This window comes from Rhinoderma darwinii, assembly GCF_050947455.1.
Source record: "Rhinoderma darwinii isolate aRhiDar2 chromosome 5 unlocalized genomic scaffold, aRhiDar2.hap1 SUPER_5_unloc_35, whole genome shotgun sequence".
In the NCBI taxonomy this organism is placed as follows: domain Eukaryota; kingdom Metazoa; phylum Chordata; class Amphibia; order Anura; family Rhinodermatidae; genus Rhinoderma; species Rhinoderma darwinii.
Genome location: NW_027461793.1, coordinates 225,533 through 249,886, shown reverse-complemented (window position 1 = coordinate 249,886; position 24,354 = coordinate 225,533). Strand labels below are relative to the sequence as shown.

The window sequence follows — 24,354 nt, the reverse complement described above, 5'->3', positions numbered from 1 at the left end:
CTTGTCTTCTCTCCGCCCTCCCTTTTAGGTAAGTTAAAGAGCTGCACCTGAGCCAGCCACTGATTGATTGATTGATTGATTGATTGATTGATTGATTGATTGATTGATTGATGCAGCACAACAGTCAAATAGTGGAGTGGAGTAGGGGAACAGCAAACAGCCAATAAAGCAGCCCGCCCGCTCGCCTGCCCGCCACAATGGACCTACCTGTGTACACTAGATGGATGTGATGGAATGTACTGTCGTCCCTACATTTCAAGAAGAAGTAAGAATTGCAGTTGCAACAAAGCCTTGCTTGCCTACAAAGAGAGCAGCAATTTGGATTTGTTACTATGTTACCTAGAAGAATAACAAACTGTGCAAGGATGGAGGTTGTAGGAGCAAGGAGAAGTTGTCTGTAAAGTTGGTGGATGCCTATTTTCCATTTTGCAGTCCCTTGTCTCCCTCTTGTGGCCTCCTGGAGGCAACTAGCTGTGCAAAAAAAAGACAGCCTGGCGGCCGGCTGTTGCAGTGTTGCCCTCTCAGGCAACACTGAGTGACTGACTGAGCCTCACCGTCTTATATAAAGTTCAGACGGAACTTTGCACGTGTCATAGTGGAGCCCTCAGGATTCCAGAGCCAGCTTTCTGACATCATAATGGGGCCTCAGAGATAAAAGCCTGGGCCCAGGCAGTGTTGGTCAGTGCTGCTCAGCAGGCAGCACTGGACTGGACTGGATTACAGCTGATACAAGGTGTGAAGGAACAAGGGGTGGCTGTGGGCATGCACTTGCTGCCGCTGCCAGTGTTTATCTGCATGGCAGCAGGACATTTGGGCGTTGCCAGGAAGGCGTTTTTATGTAGATTCCTCCTCTTTCAGCACTGCATTGTGGTGCAAGCAAAAGAAGCAAATCCTGTCTGGCTTCCTCTCCGGCCTTTATTCACCTCCCGTGTAGCTGTGAGTGTGTGAGCCTGCAGGGCCCCATGGAATTGCCTAGAAGTAGGCTGAATCGCTGCAAGGGCTGAACAGCAGTATCGGGCAGGCTCGGGCAACGCGCGGCCCGTTCGGGTTATCGCTTCTCGGCCTTTTGGCTAAGATCAAGTGTAGTATCTGTTCTTATCAGTTTAATATCTGATACGTCCCCTATCTGGGGACCATATATTAAATGGATTTTTAGAACAGGGAGATGGAAATAGAGCTTGCTCTGTCCACTCCACGCATTGACCTGGTATTGCAGTATTTCCAGGACCGGTGCACCCTTTCCTTATGTGTTGACTAAAAGCAGATTCCAAAAGTGTTTTTTGTCTTTGCTATTGTTTCTGTCTTTCTGAAGGGATCTCCCCTTTTAATCCCATTATTTCAACACCTGTTGGACAATGCATGAGTGATAATGAGCTCATTGATTAAATGCAATTAATGAATAGATTGCCACCTCTTGTTGTGTGTCGTCTGTGTTTCTGTGTTTCCGGCATTTCACATTGGAACACCTCATTCACCTTCCTTGTCTTCTCTCCGCCCTCCCTTTTAGGTAAGTTAAAGAGCTGCACCTGAGCCAGCCACTGATTGATTGATTGATTGATTGATTGATTGATTGATTGATTGATTGATTGATTGATGCAGCACAACAGTCAAATAGTGGAGTGGAGTAGGGGAACAGCAAACAGCCAATAAAGCAGCCCGCCCGCTCGCCTGCCCGCCACAATGGACCTACCTGTGTACACTAGATGGATGTGATGGAATGTACTGTCGTCCCTACATTTCAAGAAGAAGTAAGAATTGCAGTTGCAACAAAGCCTTGCTTGCCTACAAAGAGAGCAGCAATTTGGATTTGTTACTATGTTACCTAGAAGAATAACAAACTGTGCAAGGATGGAGGTTGTAGGAGCAAGGAGAAGTTGTCTGTAAAGTTGGTGGATGCCTATTTTCCATTTTGCAGTCCCTTGTCTCCCTCTTGTGGCCTCCTGGAGGCAACTAGCTGTGCAAAAAAAAGACAGCCTGGCGGCCGGCTGTTGCAGTGTTGCCCTCTCAGGCAACACTGAGTGACTGACTGAGCCTCACCGTCTTATATAAAGTTCAGACGGAACTTTGCACGTGTCATAGTGGAGCCCTCAGGATTCCAGAGCCAGCTTTCTGACATCATAATGGGGCCTCAGAGATAAAAGCCTGGGCCCAGGCAGTGTTGGTCAGTGCTGCTCAGCAGGCAGCACTGGACTGGACTGGATTACAGCTGATACAAGGTGTGAAGGAACAAGGGGTGGCTGTGGGCATGCACTTGCTGCCGCTGCCAGTGTTTATCTGCATGGCAGCAGGGCATTTGGGCGTTGCCAGGAAGGCGTTTTTATGTAGATTCCTCCTCTTTCAGCACTGCATTGTGGTGCAAGCAAAAGAAGCAAATCCTGTCTGGCTTCCTCTCCGGCCTTTATTCACCTCCCGTGTAGCTGTGAGTGTGTGAGCCTGCAGGGCCCCATGGAATTGCCTAGAAGTAGGCTGAATCGCTGCAAGGGCTGAACAGCAGTATCGGGCAGGCTCGGGCAACGCGCGGCCCGTTCGGGTTATCGCTTCTCGGCCTTTTGGCTAAGATCAAGTGTAGTATCTGTTCTTATCAGTTTAATATCTGATACGTCCCCTATCTGGGGACCATATATTAAATGGATTTTTAGAACAGGGAGATGGAAATAGAGCTTGCTCTGTCCACTCCACGCATTGACCTGGTATTGCAGTATTTCCAGGACCGGTGCACCCTTTCCTTATGTGTTGACTAAAAGCAGATTCCAAAAGTGTTTTTTGTCTTTGCTATTGTTTCTGTCTTTCTGAAGGGATCTCCCCTTTTAATCCCATTATTTCAACACCTGTTGGACAATGCATGAGTGATAATGAGCTCATTGATTAAATGCAATTAATGAATAGATTGCCACCTCTTGTTGTGTGTCGTCTGTGTTTCTGTGTTTCCGGCATTTCACATTGGAACACCTCATTCACCTTCCTTGTCTTCTCTCCGCCCTCCCTTTTAGGTAAGTTAAAGAGCTGCACCTGAGCCAGCCACTGATTGATTGATTGATTGATTGATTGATTGATTGATTGATTGATTGATTGATTGATGCAGCACAACAGTCAAATAGTGGAGTGGAGTAGGGGAACAGCAAACAGCCAATAAAGCAGCCCGCCCGCTCGCCTGCCCGCCACAATGGACCTACCTGTGTACACTAGATGGATGTGATGGAATGTACTGTCGTCCCTACATTTCAAGAAGAAGTAAGAATTGCAGTTGCAACAAAGCCTTGCTTGCCTACAAAGAGAGCAGCAATTTGGATTTGTTACTATGTTACCTAGAAGAATAACAAACTGTGCAAGGATGGAGGTTGTAGGAGCAAGGAGAAGTTGTCTGTAAAGTTGGTGGATGCCTATTTTCCATTTTGCAGTCCCTTGTCTCCCTCTTGTGGCCTCCTGGAGGCAACTAGCTGTGCAAAAAAAAGACAGCCTGGCGGCCGGCTGTTGCAGTGTTGCCCTCTCAGGCAACACTGAGTGACTGACTGAGCCTCACCGTCTTATATAAAGTTCAGACGGAACTTTGCACGTGTCATAGTGGAGCCCTCAGGATTCCAGAGCCAGCTTTCTGACATCATAATGGGGCCTCAGAGATAAAAGCCTGGGCCCAGGCAGTGTTGGTCAGTGCTGCTCAGCAGGCAGCACTGGACTGGACTGGATTACAGCTGATACAAGGTGTGAAGGAACAAGGGGTGGCTGTGGGCATGCACTTGCTGCCGCTGCCAGTGTTTATCTGCATGGCAGCAGGGCATTTGGGCGTTGCCAGGAAGGCGTTTTTATGTAGATTCCTCCTCTTTCAGCACTGCATTGTGGTGCAAGCAAAAGAAGCAAATCCTGTCTGGCTTCCTCTCCGGCCTTTATTCACCTCCCGTGTAGCTGTGAGTGTGTGAGCCTGCAGGGCCCCATGGAATTGCCTAGAAGTAGGCTGAATCGCTGCAAGGGCTGAACAGCAGTATCGGGCAGGCTCGGGCAACGCGCGGCCCGTTCGGGTTATCGCTTCTCGGCCTTTTGGCTAAGATCAAGTGTAGTATCTGTTCTTATCAGTTTAATATCTGATACGTCCCCTATCTGGGGACCATATATTAAATGGATTTTTAGAACAGGGAGATGGAAATAGAGCTTGCTCTGTCCACTCCACGCATTGACCTGGTATTGCAGTATTTCCAGGACCGGTGCACCCTTTCCTTATGTGTTGACTAAAAGCAGATTCCAAAAGTGTTTTTTGTCTTTGCTATTGTTTCTGTCTTTCTGAAGGGATCTCCCCTTTTAATCCCATTATTTCAACACCTGTTGGACAATGCATGAGTGATAATGAGCTCATTGATTAAATGCAATTAATGAATAGATTGCCACCTCTTGTTGTGTGTCGTCTGTGTTTCTGTGTTTCCGGCATTTCACATTGGAACACCTCATTCACCTTCCTTGTCTTCTCTCCGCCCTCCCTTTTAGGTAAGTTAAAGAGCTGCACCTGAGCCAGCCACTGATTGATTGATTGATTGATTGATTGATTGATTGATTGATTGATTGATTGATTGATGCAGCACAACAGTCAAATAGTGGAGTGGAGTAGGGGAACAGCAAACAGCCAATAAAGCAGCCCGCCCGCTCGCCTGCCCGCCACAATGGACCTACCTGTGTACACTAGATGGATGTGATGGAATGTACTGTCGTCCCTACATTTCAAGAAGAAGTAAGAATTGCAGTTGCAACAAAGCCTTGCTTGCCTACAAAGAGAGCAGCAATTTGGATTTGTTACTATGTTACCTAGAAGAATAACAAACTGTGCAAGGATGGAGGTTGTAGGAGCAAGGAGAAGTTGTCTGTAAAGTTGGTGGATGCCTATTTTCCATTTTGCAGTCCCTTGTCTCCCTCTTGTGGCCTCCTGGAGGCAACTAGCTGTGCAAAAAAAAGACAGCCTGGCGGCCGGCTGTTGCAGTGTTGCCCTCTCAGGCAACACTGAGTGACTGACTGAGCCTCACCGTCTTATATAAAGTTCAGACGGAACTTTGCACGTGTCATAGTGGAGCCCTCAGGATTCCAGAGCCAGCTTTCTGACATCATAATGGGGCCTCAGAGATAAAAGCCTGGGCCCAGGCAGTGTTGGTCAGTGCTGCTCAGCAGGCAGCACTGGACTGGACTGGATTACAGCTGATACAAGGTGTGAAGGAACAAGGGGTGGCTGTGGGCATGCACTTGCTGCCGCTGCCAGTGTTTATCTGCATGGCAGCAGGGCATTTGGGCGTTGCCAGGAAGGCGTTTTTATGTAGATTCCTCCTCTTTCAGCACTGCATTGTGGTGCAAGCAAAAGAAGCAAATCCTGTCTGGCTTCCTCTCCGGCCTTTATTCACCTCCCGTGTAGCTGTGAGTGTGTGAGCCTGCAGGGCCCCATGGAATTGCCTAGAAGTAGGCTGAATCGCTGCAAGGGCTGAACAGCAGTATCGGGCAGGCTCGGGCAACGCGCGGCCCGTTCGGGTTATCGCTTCTCGGCCTTTTGGCTAAGATCAAGTGTAGTATCTGTTCTTATCAGTTTAATATCTGATACGTCCCCTATCTGGGGACCATATATTAAATGGATTTTTAGAACAGGGAGATGGAAATAGAGCTTGCTCTGTCCACTCCACGCATTGACCTGGTATTGCAGTATTTCCAGGACCGGTGCACCCTTTCCTTATGTGTTGACTAAAAGCAGATTCCAAAAGTGTTTTTTGTCTTTGCTATTGTTTCTGTCTTTCTGAAGGGATCTCCCCTTTTAATCCCATTATTTCAACACCTGTTGGACAATGCATGAGTGATAATGAGCTCATTGATTAAATGCAATTAATGAATAGATTGCCACCTCTTGTTGTGTGTCGTCTGTGTTTCTGTGTTTCCGGCATTTCACATTGGAACACCTCATTCACCTTCCTTGTCTTCTCTCCGCCCTCCCTTTTAGGTAAGTTAAAGAGCTGCACCTGAGCCAGCCACTGATTGATTGATTGATTGATTGATTGATTGATTGATTGATGCAGCACAACAGTCAAATAGTGGAGTGGAGTAGGGGAACAGCAAACAGCCAATAAAGCAGCCCGCCCGCTCGCCTGCCCGCCACAATGGACCTACCTGTGTACACTAGATGGATGTGATGGAATGTACTGTCGTCCCTACATTTCAAGAAGAAGTAAGAATTGCAGTTGCAACAAAGCCTTGCTTGCCTACAAAGAGAGCAGCAATTTGGATTTGTTACTATGTTACCTAGAAGAATAACAAACTGTGCAAGGATGGAGGTTGTAGGAGCAAGGAGAAGTTGTCTGTAAAGTTGGTGGATGCCTATTTTCCATTTTGCAGTCCCTTGTCTCCCTCTTGTGGCCTCCTGGAGGCAACTAGCTGTGCAAAAAAAAGACAGCCTGGCGGCCGGCTGTTGCAGTGTTGCCCTCTCAGGCAACACTGAGTGACTGACTGAGCCTCACCGTCTTATATAAAGTTCAGACGGAACTTTGCACGTGTCATAGTGGAGCCCTCAGGATTCCAGAGCCAGCTTTCTGACATCATAATGGGGCCTCAGAGATAAAAGCCTGGGCCCAGGCAGTGTTGGTCAGTGCTGCTCAGCAGGCAGCACTGGACTGGACTGGATTACAGCTGATACAAGGTGTGAAGGAACAAGGGGTGGCTGTGGGCATGCACTTGCTGCCGCTGCCAGTGTTTATCTGCATGGCAGCAGGGCATTTGGGCGTTGCCAGGAAGGCGTTTTTATGTAGATTCCTCCTCTTTCAGCACTGCATTGTGGTGCAAGCAAAAGAAGCAAATCCTGTCTGGCTTCCTCTCCGGCCTTTATTCACCTCCCGTGTAGCTGTGAGTGTGTGAGCCTGCAGGGCCCCATGGAATTGCCTAGAAGTAGGCTGAATCGCTGCAAGGGCTGAACAGCAGTATCGGGCAGGCTCGGGCAACGCGCGGCCCGTTCGGGTTATCGCTTCTCGGCCTTTTGGCTAAGATCAAGTGTAGTATCTGTTCTTATCAGTTTAATATCTGATACGTCCCCTATCTGGGGACCATATATTAAATGGATTTTTAGAACAGGGAGATGGAAATAGAGCTTGCTCTGTCCACTCCACGCATTGACCTGGTATTGCAGTATTTCCAGGACCGGTGCACCCTTTCCTTATGTGTTGACTAAAAGCAGATTCCAAAAGTGTTTTTTGTCTTTGCTATTGTTTCTGTCTTTCTGAAGGGATCTCCCCTTTTAATCCCATTATTTCAACACCTGTTGGACAATGCATGAGTGATAATGAGCTCATTGATTAAATGCAATTAATGAATAGATTGCCACCTCTTGTTGTGTGTCGTCTGTGTTTCTGTGTTTCCGGCATTTCACATTGGAACACCTCATTCACCTTCCTTGTCTTCTCTCCGCCCTCCCTTTTAGGTAAGTTAAAGAGCTGCACCTGAGCCAGCCACTGATTGATTGATTGATTGATTGATTGATTGATTGATTGATTGATTGATTGATTGATTGATTGATGCAGCACAACAGTCAAATAGTGGAGTGGAGTAGGGGAACAGCAAACAGCCAATAAAGCAGCCCGCCCGCTCGCCTGCCCGCCACAATGGACCTACCTGTGTACACTAGATGGATGTGATGGAATGTACTGTCGTCCCTACATTTCAAGAAGAAGTAAGAATTGCAGTTGCAACAAAGCCTTGCTTGCCTACAAAGAGAGCAGCAATTTGGATTTGTTACTATGTTACCTAGAAGAATAACAAACTGTGCAAGGATGGAGGTTGTAGGAGCAAGGAGAAGTGGTCTGTAAAGTTGGTGGATGCCTATTTTCCATTTTGCAGTCCCTTGTCTCCCTCTTGTGGCCTCCTGGAGGCAACTAGCTGTGCAAAAAAAAGACAGCCTGGCGGCCGGCTGTTGCAGTGTTGCCCTCTCAGGCAACACTGAGTGACTGACTGAGCCTCACCGTCTTATATAAAGTTCAGACGGAACTTTGCACGTGTCATAGTGGAGCCCTCAGGATTCCAGAGCCAGCTTTCTGACATCATAATGGGGCCTCAGAGATAAAAGCCTGGGCCCAGGCAGTGTTGGTCAGTGCTGCTCAGCAGGCAGCACTGGACTGGACTGGATTACAGCTGATACAAGGTGTGAAGGAACAAGGGGTGGCTGTGGGCATGCACTTGCTGCCGCTGCCAGTGTTTATCTGCATGGCAGCAGGGCATTTGGGCGTTGCCAGGAAGGCGTTTTTATGTAGATTCCTCCTCTTTCAGCACTGCATTGTGGTGCAAGCAAAAGAAGCAAATCCTGTCTGGCTTCCTCTCCGGCCTTTATTCACCTCCCGTGTAGCTGTGAGTGTGTGAGCCTGCAGGGCCCCATGGAATTGCCTAGAAGTAGGCTGAATCGCTGCAAGGGCTGAACAGCAGTATCGGGCAGGCTCGGGCAACGCGCGGCCCGTTCGGGTTATCGCTTCTCGGCCTTTTGGCTAAGATCAAGTGTAGTATCTGTTCTTATCAGTTTAATATCTGATACGTCCCCTATCTGGGGACCATATATTAAATGGATTTTTAGAACAGGGAGATGGAAATAGAGCTTGCTCTGTCCACTCCACGCATTGACCTGGTATTGACCTGGTATTGCAGTATTTCCAGGACCGGTGCACCCTTTCCTTATGTGTTGACTAAAAGCAGATTCCAAAAGTGTTTTTTGTCTTTGCTATTGTTTCTGTCTTTCTGAAGGGATCTCCCCTTTTAATCCCATTATTTCAACACCTGTTGGACAATGCATGAGTGATAATGAGCTCATTGATTAAATGCAATTAATGAATAGATTGCCACCTCTTGTTGTGTGTCGTCTGTGTTTCTGTGTTTCCGGCATTTCACATTGGAACACCTCATTCACCTTCCTTGTCTTCTCTCCGCCCTCCCTTTTAGGTAAGTTAAAGAGCTGCACCTGAGCCAGCCACTGATTGATTGATTGATTGATTGATTGATTGATTGATTGATTGATTGATTGATGCAGCACAACAGTCAAATAGTGGAGTGGAGTAGGGGAACAGCAAACAGCCAATAAAGCAGCCCGCCCGCTCGCCTGCCCGCCACAATGGACCTACCTGTGTACACTAGATGGATGTGATGGAATGTACTGTCGTCCCTACATTTCAAGAAGAAGTAAGAATTGCAGTTGCAACAAAGCCTTGCTTGCCTACAAAGAGAGCAGCAATTTGGATTTGTTACTATGTTACCTAGAAGAATAACAAACTGTGCAAGGATGGAGGTTGTAGGAGCAAGGAGAAGTTGTCTGTAAAGTTGGTGGATGCCTATTTTCCATTTTGCAGTCCCTTGTCTCCCTCTTGTGGCCTCCTGGAGGCAACTAGCTGTGCAAAAAAAAGACAGCCTGGCGGCCGGCTGTTGCAGTGTTGCCCTCTCAGGCAACACTGAGTGACTGACTGAGCCTCACCGTCTTATATAAAGTTCAGACGGAACTTTGCACGTGTCATAGTGGAGCCCTCAGGATTCCAGAGCCAGCTTTCTGACATCATAATGGGGCCTCAGAGATAAAAGCCTGGGCCCAGGCAGTGTTGGTCAGTGCTGCTCAGCAGGCAGCACTGGACTGGACTGGATTACAGCTGATACAAGGTGTGAAGGAACAAGGGGTGGCTGTGGGCATGCACTTGCTGCCGCTGCCAGTGTTTATCTGCATGGCAGCAGGGCATTTGGGCGTTGCCAGGAAGGCGTTTTTATGTAGATTCCTCCTCTTTCAGCACTGCATTGTGGTGCAAGCAAAAGAAGCAAATCCTGTCTGGCTTCCTCTCCGGCCTTTATTCACCTCCCGTGTAGCTGTGAGTGTGTGAGCCTGCAGGGCCCCATGGAATTGCCTAGAAGTAGGCTGAATCGCTGCAAGGGCTGAACAGCAGTATCGGGCAGGCTCGGGCAACGCGCGGCCCGTTCGGGTTATCGCTTCTCGGCCTTTTGGCTAAGATCAAGTGTAGTATCTGTTCTTATCAGTTTAATATCTGATACGTCCCCTATCTGGGGACCATATATTAAATGGATTTTTAGAACAGGGAGATGGAAATAGAGCTTGCTCTGTCCACTCCACGCATTGACCTGGTATTGCAGTATTTCCAGGACCGGTGCACCCTTTCCTTATGTGTTGACTAAAAGCAGATTCCAAAAGTGTTTTTTGTCTTTGCTATTGTTTCTGTCTTTCTGAAGGGATCTCCCCTTTTAATCCCATTATTTCAACACCTGTTGGACAATGCATGAGTGATAATGAGCTCATTGATTAAATGCAATTAATGAATAGATTGCCACCTCTTGTTGTGTGTCGTCTGTGTTTCTGTGTTTCCGGCATTTCACATTGGAACACCTCATTCACCTTCCTTGTCTTCTCTCCGCCCTCCCTTTTAGGTAAGTTAAAGAGCTGCACCTGAGCCAGCCACTTGATTGATTGATTGATTGATTGATTGATTGATTGATTGATTGATTGATTGATGCAGCACAACAGTCAAATAGTGGAGTGGAGTAGGGGAACAGCAAACAGCCAATAAAGCAGCCCGCCCGCTCGCCTGCCCGCCACAATGGACCTACCTGTGTACACTAGATGGATGTGATGGAATGTACTGTCGTCCCTACATTTCAAGAAGAAGTAAGAATTGCAGTTGCAACAAAGCCTTGCTTGCCTACAAAGAGAGCAGCAATTTGGATTTGTTACTATGTTACCTAGAAGAATAACAAACTGTGCAAGGATGGAGGTTGTAGGAGCAAGGAGAAGTTGTCTGTAAAGTTGGTGGATGCCTATTTTCCATTTTGCAGTCCCTTGTCTCCCTCTTGTGGCCTCCTGGAGGCAACTAGCTGTGCAAAAAAAAGACAGCCTGGCGGCCGGCTGTTGCAGTGTTGCCCTCTCAGGCAACACTGAGTGACTGACTGAGCCTCACCGTCTTATATAAAGTTCAGACGGAACTTTGCACGTGTCATAGTGGAGCCCTCAGGATTCCAGAGCCAGCTTTCTGACATCATAATGGGGCCTCAGAGATAAAAGCCTGGGCCCAGGCAGTGTTGGTCAGTGCTGCTCAGCAGGCAGCACTGGACTGGACTGGATTACAGCTGATACAAGGTGTGAAGGAACAAGGGGTGGCTGTGGGCATGCACTTGCTGCCGCTGCCAGTGTTTATCTGCATGGCAGCAGGACATTTGGGCGTTGCCAGGAAGGCGTTTTTATGTAGATTCCTCCTCTTTCAGCACTGCATTGTGGTGCAAGCAAAAGAAGCAAATCCTGTCTGGCTTCCTCTCCGGCCTTTATTCACCTCCCGTGTAGCTGTGAGTGTGTGAGCCTGCAGGGCCCCATGGAATTGCCTAGAAGTAGGCTGAATCGCTGCAAGGGCTGAACAGCAGTATCGGGCAGGCTCGGGCAACGCGCGGCCCGTTCGGGTTATCGCTTCTCGGCCTTTTGGCTAAGATCAAGTGTAGTATCTGTTCTTATCAGTTTAATATCTGATACGTCCCCTATCTGGGGACCATATATTAAATGGATTTTTAGAACAGGGAGATGGAAATAGAGCTTGCTCTGTCCACTCCACGCATTGACCTGGTATTGCAGTATTTCCAGGACCGGTGCACCCTTTCCTTATGTGTTGACTAAAAGCAGATTCCAAAAGTGTTTTTTGTCTTTGCTATTGTTTCTGTCTTTCTGAAGGGATCTCCCCTTTTAATCCCATTATTTCAACACCTGTTGGACAATGCATGAGTGATAATGAGCTCATTGATTAAATGCAATTAATGAATAGATTGCCACCTCTTGTTGTGTGTCGTCTGTGTTTCTGTGTTTCCGGCATTTCACATTGGAACACCTCATTCACCTTCCTTGTCTTCTCTCCGCCCTCCCTTTTAGGTAAGTTAAAGAGCTGCACCTGAGCCAGCCACTGATTGATTGATTGATTGATTGATTGATTGATTGATTGATTGATTGATTGATTGATGCAGCACAACAGTCAAATAGTGGAGTGGAGTAGGGGAACAGCAAACAGCCAATAAAGCAGCCCGCCCGCTCGCCTGCCCGCCACAATGGACCTACCTGTGTACACTAGATGGATGTGATGGAATGTACTGTCGTCCCTACATTTCAAGAAGAAGTAAGAATTGCAGTTGCAACAAAGCCTTGCTTGCCTACAAAGAGAGCAGCAATTTGGATTTGTTACTATGTTACCTAGAAGAATAACAAACTGTGCAAGGATGGAGGTTGTAGGAGCAAGGAGAAGTTGTCTGTAAAGTTGGTGGATGCCTATTTTCCATTTTGCAGTCCCTTGTCTCCCTCTTGTGGCCTCCTGGAGGCAACTAGCTGTGCAAAAAAAAGACAGCCTGGCGGCCGGCTGTTGCAGTGTTGCCCTCTCAGGCAACACTGAGTGACTGACTGAGCCTCACCGTCTTATATAAAGTTCAGACGGAACTTTGCACGTGTCATAGTGGAGCCCTCAGGATTCCAGAGCCAGCTTTCTGACATCATAATGGGGCCTCAGAGATAAAAGCCTGGGCCCAGGCAGTGTTGGTCAGTGCTGCTCAGCAGGCAGCACTGGACTGGACTGGATTACAGCTGATACAAGGTGTGAAGGAACAAGGGGTGGCTGTGGGCATGCACTTGCTGCCGCTGCCAGTGTTTATCTGCATGGCAGCAGGGCATTTGGGCGTTGCCAGGAAGGCGTTTTTATGTAGATTCCTCCTCTTTCAGCACTGCATTGTGGTGCAAGCAAAAGAAGCAAATCCTGTCTGGCTTCCTCTCCGGCCTTTATTCACCTCCCGTGTAGCTGTGAGTGTGTGAGCCTGCAGGGCCCCATGGAATTGCCTAGAAGTAGGCTGAATCGCTGCAAGGGCTGAACAGCAGTATCGGGCAGGCTCGGGCAACGCGCGGCCCGTTCGGGTTATCGCTTCTCGGCCTTTTGGCTAAGATCAAGTGTAGTATCTGTTCTTATCAGTTTAATATCTGATACGTCCCCTATCTGGGGACCATATATTAAATGGATTTTTAGAACAGGGAGATGGAAATAGAGCTTGCTCTGTCCACTCCACGCATTGACCTGGTATTGCAGTATTTCCAGGACCGGTGCACCCTTTCCTTATGTGTTGACTAAAAGCAGATTCCAAAAGTGTTTTTTGTCTTTGCTATTGTTTCTGTCTTTCTGAAGGGATCTCCCCTTTTAATCCCATTATTTCAACACCTGTTGGACAATGCATGAGTGATAATGAGCTCATTGATTAAATGCAATTAATGAATAGATTGCCACCTCTTGTTGTGTGTCGTCTGTGTTTCTGTGTTTCCGGCATTTCACATTGGAACACCTCATTCACCTTCCTTGTCTTCTCTCCGCCCTCCCTTTTAGGTAAGTTAAAGAGCTGCACCTGAGCCAGCCACTGATTGATTGATTGATTGATTGATTGATTGATTGATTGATTGATTGATTGATTGATGCAGCACAACAGTCAAATAGTGGAGTGGAGTAGGGGAACAGCAAACAGCCAATAAAGCAGCCCGCCCGCTCGCCTGCCCGCCACAATGGACCTACCTGTGTACACTAGATGGATGTGATGGAATGTACTGTCGTCCCTACATTTCAAGAAGAAGTAAGAATTGCAGTTGCAACAAAGCCTTGCTTGCCTACAAAGAGAGCAGCAATTTGGATTTGTTACTATGTTACCTAGAAGAATAACAAACTGTGCAAGGATGGAGGTTGTAGGAGCAAGGAGAAGTTGTCTGTAAAGTTGGTGGATGCCTATTTTCCATTTTGCAGTCCCTTGTCTCCCTCTTGTGGCCTCCTGGAGGCAACTAGCTGTGCAAAAAAAAGACAGCCTGGCGGCCGGCTGTTGCAGTGTTGCCCTCTCAGGCAACACTGAGTGACTGACTGAGCCTCACCGTCTTATATAAAGTTCAGACGGAACTTTGCACGTGTCATAGTGGAGCCCTCAGGATTCCAGAGCCAGCTTTCTGACATCATAATGGGGCCTCAGAGATAAAAGCCTGGGCCCAGGCAGTGTTGGTCAGTGCTGCTCAGCAGGCAGCACTGGACTGGACTGGATTACAGCTGATACAAGGTGTGAAGGAACAAGGGGTGGCTGTGGGCATGCACTTGCTGCCGCTGCCAGTGTTTATCTGCATGGCAGCAGGACATTTGGGCGTTGCCAGGAAGGCGTTTTTATGTAGATTCCTCCTCTTTCAGCACTGCATTGTGGTGCAAGCAAAAGAAGCAAATCCTGTCTGGCTTCCTCTCCGGCCTTTATTCACCTCCCGTGTAGCTGTGAGTGTGTGAGCCTGCAGGGCCCCATGGAATTGCCTAGAAGTAGGCTGAATCGCTGCAAGGGCTGAACAGCAGTATCGGGCAGGCTCGGGCAACGCGCGGCCCGTTCGGGTTATCGCTTCTCGGCCTTTTGGCTAAGATCAAGTGTAGTATCTGTTCTTATCAGTTTAATATCTGATACGTCCCCTATCTGGGGACCATATATTAAATGGATTTTTTAGAACAGGGAGATGGAAATAGAGCTTGCTCTGTCCACTCCACGCATTGACCTGGTATTGCAGTATTTCCAGGACCGGTGCACCCTTTCCTTATGTGTTGACTAAAAGCAGATTCCAAAAGTGTTTTTTGTCTTTGCTATTGTTTCTGTCTTTCTGAAGGGATCTCCCCTTTTAATCCCATTATTTCAACACCTGTTGGACAATGCATGAGTGATAATGAGCTCATTGATTAAATGCAATTAATGAATAGATTGCCACCTCTTGTTGTGTGTCGTCTGTGTTTCTGTGTTTCCGGCATTTCACATTGGAACACCTCATTCACCTTCCTTGTCTTCTCTCCGCCCTCCCTTTTAGGTAAGTTAAAGAGCTGCACCTGAGCCAGCCACTGATTGATTGATTGATTGATTGATTGATTGATTGATTGATTGATTGATTGATTGATTGATGCAGCACAACAGTCAAATAGTGGAGTGGAGTAGGGGAACAGCAAACAGCCAATAAAGCAGCCCGCCCGCTCGCCTGCCCGCCACAATGGACCTACCTGTGTACACTAGATGGATGTGATGGAATGTACTGTCGTCCCTACATTTCAAGAAGAAGTAAGAATTGCAGTTGCAACAAAGCCTTGCTTGCCTACAAAGAGAGCAGCAATTTGGATTTGTTACTATGTTACCTAGAAGAATAACAAACTGTGCAAGGATGGAGGTTGTAGGAGCAAGGAGAAGTTGTCTGTAAAGTTGGTGGATGCCTATTTTCCATTTTGCAGTCCCTTGTCTCCCTCTTGTGGCCTCCTGGAGGCAACTAGCTGTGCAAAAAAAAGACAGCCTGGCGGCCGGCTGTTGCAGTGTTGCCCTCTCAGGCAACACTGAGTGACTGACTGAGCCTCACCGTCTTATATAAAGTTCAGACGGAACTTTGCACGTGTCATAGTGGAGCCCTCAGGATTCCAGAGCCAGCTTTCTGACATCATAATGGGGCCTCAGAGATAAAAGCCTGGGCTCAGGCAGTGTTGGTCAGTGCTGCTCAGCAGGCAGCACTGGACTGGACTGGATTACAGCTGATACAAGGTGTGAAGGAACAAGGGGTGGCTGTGGGCATGCACTTGCTGCCGCTGCCAGTGTTTATCTGCATGGCAGCAGGGCATTTGGGCGTTGCCAGGAAGGCGTTTTTATGTAGATTCCTCCTCTTTCAGCACTGCATTGTGGTGCAAGCAAAAGAAGCAAATCCTGTCTGGCTTCCTCTCCGGCCTTTATTCACCTCCCGTGTAGCTGTGAGTGTGTGAGCCTGCAGGGCCCCATGGAATTGCCTAGAAGTAGGCTGAATCGCTGCAAGGGCTGAACAGCAGTATCGGGCAGGCTCGGGCAACGCGCGGCCCGTTCGGGTTATCGCTTCTCGGCCTTTTGGCTAAGATCAAGTGTAGTATCTGTTCTTATCAGTTTAATATCTGATACGTCCCCTATCTGGGGACCATATATTAAATGGATTTTTAGAACAGGGAGATGGAAATAGAGCTTGCTCTGTCCACTCCACGCATTGACCTGGTATTGCAGTATTTCCAGGACCGGTGCACCCTTTCCTTATGTGTTGACTAAAAGCAGATTCCAAAAGTGTTTTTTGTCTTTGCTATTGTTTCTGTCTTTCTGAAGGGATCTCCCCTTTTAATCCCATTATTTCAACACCTGTTGGACAATGCATGAGTGATAATGAGCTCATTGATTAAATGCAATTAATGAATAGATTGCCACCTCTTGTTGTGTGTCGTCTGTGTTTCTGTGTTTCCGGCATTTCACATTGGAACACCTCATTCACCTTCCTTGTCTTCTCTCCGCCCTCCCTTTTAGGTAAGTTAAAGAGCTGCACCTGAGCCAGCCACTGATTGATTGATTGATTGATTGATTGATTGATTGATTGATTGATTGATTGATTGATGCAGCACAACAGTCAAATAGTGGAGTGGAGTAGGGGAACAGCAAACAGCCAATAAAGCAGCCCGCCCGCTCGCCTGCCCGCCACAATGGACCTACCTGTGTACACTAGATGGATGTGATGGAATGTACTGTCGTCCCTACATTTCAAGAAGAAGTAAGAATTGCAGTTGCAACAAAGCCTTGCTTGCCTACAAAGAGAGCAGCAATTTGGATTTGTTACTATGTTACCTAGAAGAATAACAAACTGTGCAAGGATGGAGGTTGTAGGAGCAAGGAGAAGTTGTCTGTAAAGTTGGTGGATGCCTATTTTCCATTTTGCAGTCCCTTGTCTCCCTCTTGTGGCCTCCTGGAGGCAACTAGCTGTGCAAAAAAAAGACAGCCTGGCGGCCGGCTGTTGCAGTGTTGCCCTCTCAGGCAACACTGAGTGACTGACTGAGCCTCACCGTCTTATATAAAGTTCAGACGGAACTTTGCACGTGTCATAGTGGAGCCCTCAGGATTCCAGAGCCAGCTTTCTGACATCATAATGGGGCCTCAGAGATAAAAGCCTGGGCCCAGGCAGTGTTGGTCAGTGCTGCTCAGCAGGCAGCACTGGACTGGACTGGATTACAGCTGATACAAGGTGTGAAGGAACAAGGGGTGGCTGTGGGCATGCACTTGCTGCCGCTGCCAGTGTTTATCTGCATGGCAGCAGGGCATTTGGGCGTTGCCAGGAAGGCGTTTTTATGTAGATTCCTCCTCTTTCAGCACTGCATTGTGGTGCAAGCAAAAGAAGCAAATCCTGTCTGGCTTCCTCTCCGGCCTTTATTCACCTCCCGTGTAGCTGTGAGTGTGTGAGCCTGCAGGGCCCCATGGAATTGCCTAGAAGTAGGCTGAATCGCTGCAAGGGCTGAACAGCAGTATCGGGCAGGCTCGGGCAACGCGCGGCCCGTTCGGGTTATCGCTTCTCGGCCTTTTGGCTAAGATCAAGTGTAGTATCTGTTCTTATCAGTTTAATATCTGATACGTCCCCTATCTGGGGACCATATATTAAATGGATTTTTAGAACAGGGAGATGGAAATAGAGCTTGCTCTGTCCACTCCACGCATTGACCTGGTATTGCAGTATTTCCAGGACCGGTGCACCCTTTCCTTATGTGTTGACTAAAAGCAGATTCCAAAAGTGTTTTTTGTCTTTGCTATTGTTTCTGTCTTTCTGAAGGGATCTCCCCTTTTAATCCCATTATTTCAACACCTGTTGGACAATGCATGAGTGATAATGAGCTCATTGATTAAATGCAATTAATGAATAGATTGCCACCTCTTGTTGTGTGTCGTCTGTGTTTCTGTGTTTCCGGCATTTCACATTGGAACACCTCATTCACCTTCCTTGTCTTCTCTCCGCCCTCCCTTTTAGGTAAGTTAAAGAGCTGCACCTGAGCCAGCCACTGATTGATTGATTGATTGATTGATTGATTGATTGATTGATTGATTGATTGATTGATTGATGCAGCACAACAGTCAAATAGTGGAGTGGAGTAGGGGAACAGCAAACAGCCAATAAAGCAGCCCGCCCGCTCGCCTGCCCGCCACAATGGACCTACCTGTGTACACTAGATGGATGTGATGGAATGTACTGTCGTCCCTACATTTCAAGAAGAAGTAAGAATTGCAGTTGCAACAAAGCCTTGCTTGCCTACAAAGAGAGCAGCAATTTGGATTTGTTACTATGTTACCTAGAAGAATAACAAACTGTGCAAGGATGGAGGTTGTAGGAGCAAGGAGAAGTTGTCTGTAAAGTTGGTGGATGCCTATTTTCCATTTTGCAGTCCCTTGTCTCCCTCTTGTGGCCTCCTGGAGGCAACTAGCTGTGCAAAAAAAAGACAGCCTGGCGGCCGGCTGTTGCAGTGTTGCCCTCTCAGGCAACACTGAGTGACTGACTGAGCCTCACCGTCTTATATAAAGTTCAGACGGAACTTTGCACGTGTCATAGTGGAGCCCTCAGGATTCCAGAGCCAGCTTTCTGACATCATAATGGGGCCTCAGAGATAAAAGCCTGGGCCCAGGCAGTGTTGGTCAGTGCTGCTCAGCAGGCAGCACTGGACTGGACTGGATTACAGCTGATACAAGGTGTGAAGGAACAAGGGGTGGCTGTGGGCATGCACTTGCTGCCGCTGCCAGTGTTTATCTGCATGGCAGCAGGGCATTTGGGCGTTGCCAGGAAGGCGTTTTTATGTAGATTCCTCCTCTTTCAGCACTGCATTGTGGTGCAAGCAAAAGAAGCAAATCCTGTCTGGCTTCCTCTCCGGCCTTTATTCACCTCCCGTGTAGCTGTGAGTGTGTGAGCCTGCAGGGCCCCATGGAATTGCCTAGAAGTAGGCTGAATCGCTGCAAGGGCTGAACAGCAGTATCGGGCAGGCTCGGGCAACGCGCGGCCCGTTCGGGTTATCGCTTCTCGGCCTTTTGGCTAAGATCAAGTGTAGTATCTGTTCTTATCAGTTTAATATCTGATACGTCCCCTATCTGGGGACCATATATTAAATGGATTTTTAGAACAGGGAGATGGAAATAGAGCTTGCTCTGTCCACTCCACGCATTGACCTGGTATTGCAGTATTTCCAGGACCGGTGCACCCTTTCCTTATGTGTTGACTAAAAGCAGATTCCAAAAGTGTTTTTTGTCTTTGCTATTGTTTCTGTCTTTCTGAAGGGATCTCCCCTTTTAATCCCATTATTTCAACACCTGTTGGACAATGCATGAGTGATAATGAGCTCATTGATTAAATGCAATTAATGAATAGATTGCCACCTCTTGTTGTGTGTCGTCTGTGTTTCTGTGTTTCCGGCATTTCACATTGGAACACCTCATTCACCTTCCTTGTCTTCTCTCCGCCCTCCCTTTTAGGTAAGTTAAAGAGCTGCACCTGAGCCAGCCACTGATTGATTGATTGATTGATTGATTGATTGATTGATTGATTGATTGATTGATGCAGCACAACAGTCAAATAGTGGAGTGGAGTAGGGGAACAGCAAACAGCCAATAAAGCAGCCCGCCCGCTCGCCTGCCCGCCACAATGGACCTACCTGTGTACACTAGATGGATGTGATGGAATGTACTGTCGTCCCTACATTTCAAGAAGAAGTAAGAATTGCAGTTGCAACAAAGCCTTGCTTGCCTACAAAGAGAGCAGCAATTTGGATTTGTTACTATGTTACCTAGAAGAATAACAAACTGTGCAAGGATGGAGGTTGTAGGAGCAAGGAGAAGTTGTCTGTAAAGTTGGTGGATGCCTATTTTCCATTTTGCAGTCCCTTGTCTCCCTCTTGTGGCCTCCTGGAGGCAACTAGCTGTGCAAAAAAAAGACAGCCTGGCGGCCGGCTGTTGCAGTGTTGCCCTCTCAGGCAACACTGAGTGACTGACTGAGCCTCACCGTCTTATATAAAGTTCAGACGGAACTTTGCACGTGTCATAGTGGAGCCCTCAGGATTCCAGAGCCAGCTTTCTGACATCATAATGGGGCCTCAGAGATAAAAGCCTGGGCCCAGGCAGTGTTGGTCAGTGCTGCTCAGCAGGCAGCACTGGACTGGACTGGATTACAGCTGATACAAGGTGTGAAGGAACAAGGGGTGGCTGTGGGCATGCACTTGCTGCCGCTGCCAGTGTTTATCTGCATGGCAGCAGGGCATTTGGGCGTTGCCAGGAAGGCGTTTTTATGTAGATTCCTCCTCTTTCAGCACTGCATTGTGGTGCAAGCAAAAGAAGCAAATCCTGTCTGGCTTCCTCTCCGGCCTTTATTCACCTCCCGTGTAGCTGTGAGTGTGTGAGCCTGCAGGGCCCCATGGAATTGCCTAGAAGTAGGCTGAATCGCTGCAAGGGCTGAACAGCAGTATCGGGCAGGCTCGGGCAACGCGCGGCCCGTTCGGGTTATCGCTTCTCGGCCTTTTGGCTAAGATCAAGTGTAGTATCTGTTCTTATCAGTTTAATATCTGATACGTCCCCTATCTGGGGACCATATATTAAATGGATTTTTAGAACAGGGAGATGGAAATAGAGCTTGCTCTGTCCACTCCACGCATTGACCTGGTATTGCAGTATTTCCAGGACCGGTGCACCCTTTCCTTATGTGTTGACTAAAAGCAGATTCCAAAAGTGTTTTTTGTCTTTGCTATTGTTTCTGTCTTTCTGAAGGGATCTCCCCTTTTAATCCCATTATTTCAACACCTGTTGGACAATGCATGAGTGATAATGAGCTCATTGATTAAATGCAATTAATGAATAGATTGCCACCTCTTGTTGTGTGTCGTCTGTGTTTCTGTGTTTCCGGCATTTCACATTGGAACACCTCATTCACCTTCCTTGTCTTCTCTCCGCCCTCCCTTTTAGGTAAGTTAAAGAGCTGCACCTGAGCCAGCCACTGATTGATTGATTGATTGATTGATTGATTGATTGATTGATTGATTGATTGATTGATTGATTGATGCAGCACAACAGTCAAATAGTGGAGTGGAGTAGGGGAACAGCAAACAGCCAATAAAGCAGCCCGCCCGCTCGCCTGCCCGCCACAATGGACCTACCTGTGTACACTAGATGGATGTGATGGAATGTACTGTCGTCCCTACATTTCAAGAAGAAGTAAGAATTGCAGTTGCAACAAAGCCTTGCTTGCCTACAAAGAGAGCAGCAATTTGGATTTGTTACTATGTTACCTAGAAGAATAACAAACTGTGCAAGGATGGAGGTTGTAGGAGCAAGGAGAAGTTGTCTGTAAAGTTGGTGGATGCCTATTTTCCATTTTGCAGTCCCTTGTCTCCCTCTTGTGGCCTCCTGGAGGCAACTAGCTGTGCAAAAAAAAGACAGCCTGGCGGCCGGCTGTTGCAGTGTTGCCCTCTCAGGCAACACTGAGTGACTGACTGAGCCTCACCGTCTTATATAAAGTTCAGACGGAACTTTGCACGTGTCATAGTGGAGCCCTCAGGATTCCAGAGCCAGCTTTCTGACATCATAATGGGGCCTCAGAGATAAAAGCCTGGGCCCAGGCAGTGTTGGTCAGTGCTGCTCAGCAGGCAGCACTGGACTGGACTGGATTACAGCTGATACAAGGTGTGAAGGAACAAGGGGTGGCTGTGGGCATGCACTTGCTGCCGCTGCCAGTGTTTATCTGCATGGCAGCAGGGCATTTGGGCGTTGCCAGGAAGGCGTTTTTATGTAGATTCCTCCTCTTTCAGCACTGCATTGTGGTGCAAGCAAAAGAAGCAAATCCTGTCTGGCTTCCTCTCCGGCCTTTATTCACCTCCCGTGTAGCTGTGAGTGTGTGAGCCTGCAGGGCCCCATGGAATTGCCTAGAAGTAGGCTGAATCGCTGCAAGGGCTGAACAGCAGTATCGGGCAGGCTCGGGCAACGCGCGGCCCGTTCGGGTTATCGCTTCTCGGCCTTTTGGCTAAGATCAAGTGTAGTATCTGTTCTTATCAGTTTAATATCTGATACGTCCCCTATCTGGGGACCATATATTAAATGGATTTTTAGAACAGGGAGATGGAAATAGAGCTTGCTCTGTCCACTCCACGCATTGACCTGGTATTGCAGTATTTCCAGGACCGGTGCACCCTTTCCTTATGTGTTGACTAAAAGCAGATTCCAAAAGTGTTTTTTGTCTTTGCTATTGTTTCTGTCTTTCTGAAGGGATCTCCCCTTTTAATCCCATTATTTCAACACCTGTTGGACAATGCATGAGTGATAATGAGCTCATTGATTAAATGCAATTAATGAATAGATTGCCACCTCTTGTTGTGTGTCGTCTGTGTTTCTGTGTTTCCGGCATTTCACATTGGAACACCTCATTCACCTTCCTTGTCTTCTCTCCGCCCTCCCTTTTAGGTAAGTTAAAGAGCTGCACCTGAGCCAGCCACTGATTGATTGATTGATTGATTGATTGATTGATTGATTGATTGATTGATGCAGCACAACAGTCAAATAGTGGAGTGGAGTAGGGGAACAGCAAACAGCCAATAAAGCAGCCCGCCCGCTCGCCTGCCCGCCACAATGGACCTACCTGTGTACACTAGATGGATGTGATGGAATGTACTGTCGTCCCTACATTTCAAGAAGAAGTAAGAATTGCAGTTGCAACAAAGCCTTGCTTGCCTACAAAGAGAGCAGCAATTTGGATTTGTTACTATGTTACCTAGAAGAATAACAAACTGTGCAAGGATGGAGGTTGTAGGAGCAAGGAGAAGTTGTCTGTAAAGTTGGTGGATGCCTATTTTCCATTTTGCAGTCCCTTGTCTCCCTCTTGTGGCCTCCTGGAGGCAACTAGCTGTGCAAAAAAAAGACAGCCTGGCGGCCGGCTGTTGCAGTGTTGCCCTCTCAGGCAACACTGAGTGACTGACTGAGCCTCACCGTCTTATATAAAGTTCAGACGGAACTTTGCACGTGTCATAGTGGAGCCCTCAGGATTCCAGAGCCAGCTTTCTGACATCATAATGGGGCCTCAGAGATAAAAGCCTGGGCCCAGGCAGTGTTGGTCAGTGCTGCTCAGCAGGCAGCACTGGACTGGACTGGATTACAGCTGATACAAGGTGTGAAGGAACAAGGGGTGGCTGTGGGCATGCACTTGCTGCCGCTGCCAGTGTTTATCTGCATGGCAGCAGGGCATTTGGGCGTTGCCAGGAAGGCGTTTTTATGTAGATTCCTCCTCTTTCAGCACTGCATTGTGGTGCAAGCAAAAGAAGCAAATCCTGTCTGGCTTCCTCTCCGGCCTTTATTCACCTCCCGTGTAGCTGTGAGTGTGTGAGCCTGCAGGGCCCCATGGAATTGCCTAGAAGTAGGCTGAATCGCTGCAAGGGCTGAACAGCAGTATCGGGCAGGCTCGGGCAACGCGCGGCCCGTTCGGGTTATCGCTTCTCGGCCTTTTGGCTAAGATCAAGTGTAGTATCTGTTCTTATCAGTTTAATATCTGATACGTCCCCTATCTGGGGACCATATATTAAATGGATTTTTAGAACAGGGAGATGGAAATAGAGCTTGCTCTGTCCACTCCACGCATTGACCTGGTATTGCAGTATTTCCAGGACCGGTGCACCCTTTCCTTATGTGTTGACTAAAAGCAGATTCCAAAAGTGTTTTTTGTCTTTGCTATTGTTTCTGTCTTTCTGAAGGGATCTCCCCTTTTAATCCCATTATTTCAACACCTGTTGGACAATGCATGAGTGATAATGAGCTCATTGATTAAATGCAATTAATGAATAGATTGCCACCTCTTGTTGTGTGTCGTCTGTGTTTCTGTGTTTCCGGCATTTCACATTGGAACACCTCATTCACCTTCCTTGTCTTCTCTCCGCCCTCCCTTTTAGGTAAGTTAAAGAGCTGCACCTGAGCCAGCCACTTGATTGATTGATTGATTGATTGATTGATTGATTGATTGATTGATTGATTGATGCAGCACAACAGTCAAATAGTGGAGTGGAGTAGGGGAACAGCAAACAGCCAATAAAGCAGCCCGCCCGCTCGCCTGCCCGCCACAATGGACCTACCTGTGTACACTAGATGGATGTGATGGAATGTACTGTCGTCCCTACATTTCAAGAAGAAGTAAGAATTGCAGTTGCAACAAAGCCTTGCTTGCCTACAAAGAGAGCAGCAATTTGGATTTGTTACTATGTTACCTAGAAGAATAACAAACTGTGCAAGGATGGAGGTTGTAGGAGCAAGGAGAAGTTGTCTGTAAAGTTGGTGGATGCCTATTTTCCATTTTGCAGTCCCTTGTCTCCCTCTTGTGGCCTCCTGGAGGCAACTAGCTGTGCAAAAAAAAGACAGCCTGGCGGCCGGCTGTTGCAGTGTTGCCCTCTCAGGCAACACTGAGTGACTGACTGAGCCTCACCGTCTTATATAAAGTTCAGACGGAACTTTGCACGTGTCATAGTGGAGCCCTCAGGATTCCAGAGCCAGCTTTCT

At 47.7% G+C, this 24,354-nt stretch overlaps 15 non-coding genes and 1 pseudogene across 15 annotated transcripts; all 16 read left to right on the top strand.

Annotated features, from left to right (window-relative positions):
- The first annotated feature begins 1,050 nt into the window (after nucleotides 1-1,050).
- LOC142690810 (U2 spliceosomal RNA) lies at nucleotides 1,051-1,241 on the top strand. The gene has a single exon (XR_012859494.1). It is a non-coding gene; the product is annotated as a U2 spliceosomal RNA (small nuclear RNA).
- A 1,292-nt stretch (nucleotides 1,242-2,533) lies between these two features.
- Nucleotides 2,534-2,724, top strand: LOC142690808 (U2 spliceosomal RNA). Its single transcript, XR_012859493.1, has one exon. It is a non-coding gene; the product is annotated as a U2 spliceosomal RNA (small nuclear RNA).
- Nucleotides 2,725-4,016: 1,292 nt separating this feature from the next.
- On the top strand, nucleotides 4,017-4,207 carry LOC142690807 (U2 spliceosomal RNA). The gene has a single exon (XR_012859492.1). It is a non-coding gene; the product is annotated as a U2 spliceosomal RNA (small nuclear RNA).
- A 1,292-nt stretch (nucleotides 4,208-5,499) lies between these two features.
- Nucleotides 5,500-5,690, top strand: LOC142690806 (U2 spliceosomal RNA). The gene has a single exon (XR_012859491.1). It is a non-coding gene; the product is annotated as a U2 spliceosomal RNA (small nuclear RNA).
- Nucleotides 5,691-6,966: 1,276 nt separating this feature from the next.
- On the top strand, nucleotides 6,967-7,157 carry LOC142690804 (U2 spliceosomal RNA). The gene has a single exon (XR_012859489.1). It is a non-coding gene; the product is annotated as a U2 spliceosomal RNA (small nuclear RNA).
- Nucleotides 7,158-8,457: 1,300 nt separating this feature from the next.
- LOC142691022 (U2 spliceosomal RNA) lies at nucleotides 8,458-8,659 on the top strand (annotated as a pseudogene).
- A 1,288-nt stretch (nucleotides 8,660-9,947) lies between these two features.
- Nucleotides 9,948-10,138, top strand: LOC142690803 (U2 spliceosomal RNA). Its single transcript, XR_012859488.1, has one exon. It is a non-coding gene; the product is annotated as a U2 spliceosomal RNA (small nuclear RNA).
- A 1,289-nt stretch (nucleotides 10,139-11,427) lies between these two features.
- Nucleotides 11,428-11,618, top strand: LOC142690802 (U2 spliceosomal RNA). The gene has a single exon (XR_012859487.1). It is a non-coding gene; the product is annotated as a U2 spliceosomal RNA (small nuclear RNA).
- Nucleotides 11,619-12,910: 1,292 nt separating this feature from the next.
- LOC142690801 (U2 spliceosomal RNA) lies at nucleotides 12,911-13,101 on the top strand. The gene has a single exon (XR_012859486.1). It is a non-coding gene; the product is annotated as a U2 spliceosomal RNA (small nuclear RNA).
- Nucleotides 13,102-14,393: 1,292 nt separating this feature from the next.
- Nucleotides 14,394-14,585, top strand: LOC142691015 (U2 spliceosomal RNA). Its single transcript, XR_012859681.1, has one exon. It is a non-coding gene; the product is annotated as a U2 spliceosomal RNA (small nuclear RNA).
- Nucleotides 14,586-15,881: 1,296 nt separating this feature from the next.
- LOC142690800 (U2 spliceosomal RNA) lies at nucleotides 15,882-16,072 on the top strand. Its single transcript, XR_012859485.1, has one exon. It is a non-coding gene; the product is annotated as a U2 spliceosomal RNA (small nuclear RNA).
- A 1,292-nt stretch (nucleotides 16,073-17,364) lies between these two features.
- On the top strand, nucleotides 17,365-17,555 carry LOC142690799 (U2 spliceosomal RNA). Its single transcript, XR_012859484.1, has one exon. It is a non-coding gene; the product is annotated as a U2 spliceosomal RNA (small nuclear RNA).
- Nucleotides 17,556-18,851: 1,296 nt separating this feature from the next.
- LOC142690797 (U2 spliceosomal RNA) lies at nucleotides 18,852-19,042 on the top strand. The gene has a single exon (XR_012859483.1). It is a non-coding gene; the product is annotated as a U2 spliceosomal RNA (small nuclear RNA).
- A 1,288-nt stretch (nucleotides 19,043-20,330) lies between these two features.
- Nucleotides 20,331-20,521, top strand: LOC142690796 (U2 spliceosomal RNA). Its single transcript, XR_012859482.1, has one exon. It is a non-coding gene; the product is annotated as a U2 spliceosomal RNA (small nuclear RNA).
- A 1,300-nt stretch (nucleotides 20,522-21,821) lies between these two features.
- Nucleotides 21,822-22,012, top strand: LOC142690795 (U2 spliceosomal RNA). Its single transcript, XR_012859481.1, has one exon. It is a non-coding gene; the product is annotated as a U2 spliceosomal RNA (small nuclear RNA).
- A 1,284-nt stretch (nucleotides 22,013-23,296) lies between these two features.
- LOC142690794 (U2 spliceosomal RNA) lies at nucleotides 23,297-23,487 on the top strand. The gene has a single exon (XR_012859480.1). It is a non-coding gene; the product is annotated as a U2 spliceosomal RNA (small nuclear RNA).
- The last annotated feature ends 867 nt before the right edge of the window (nucleotides 23,488-24,354 follow it).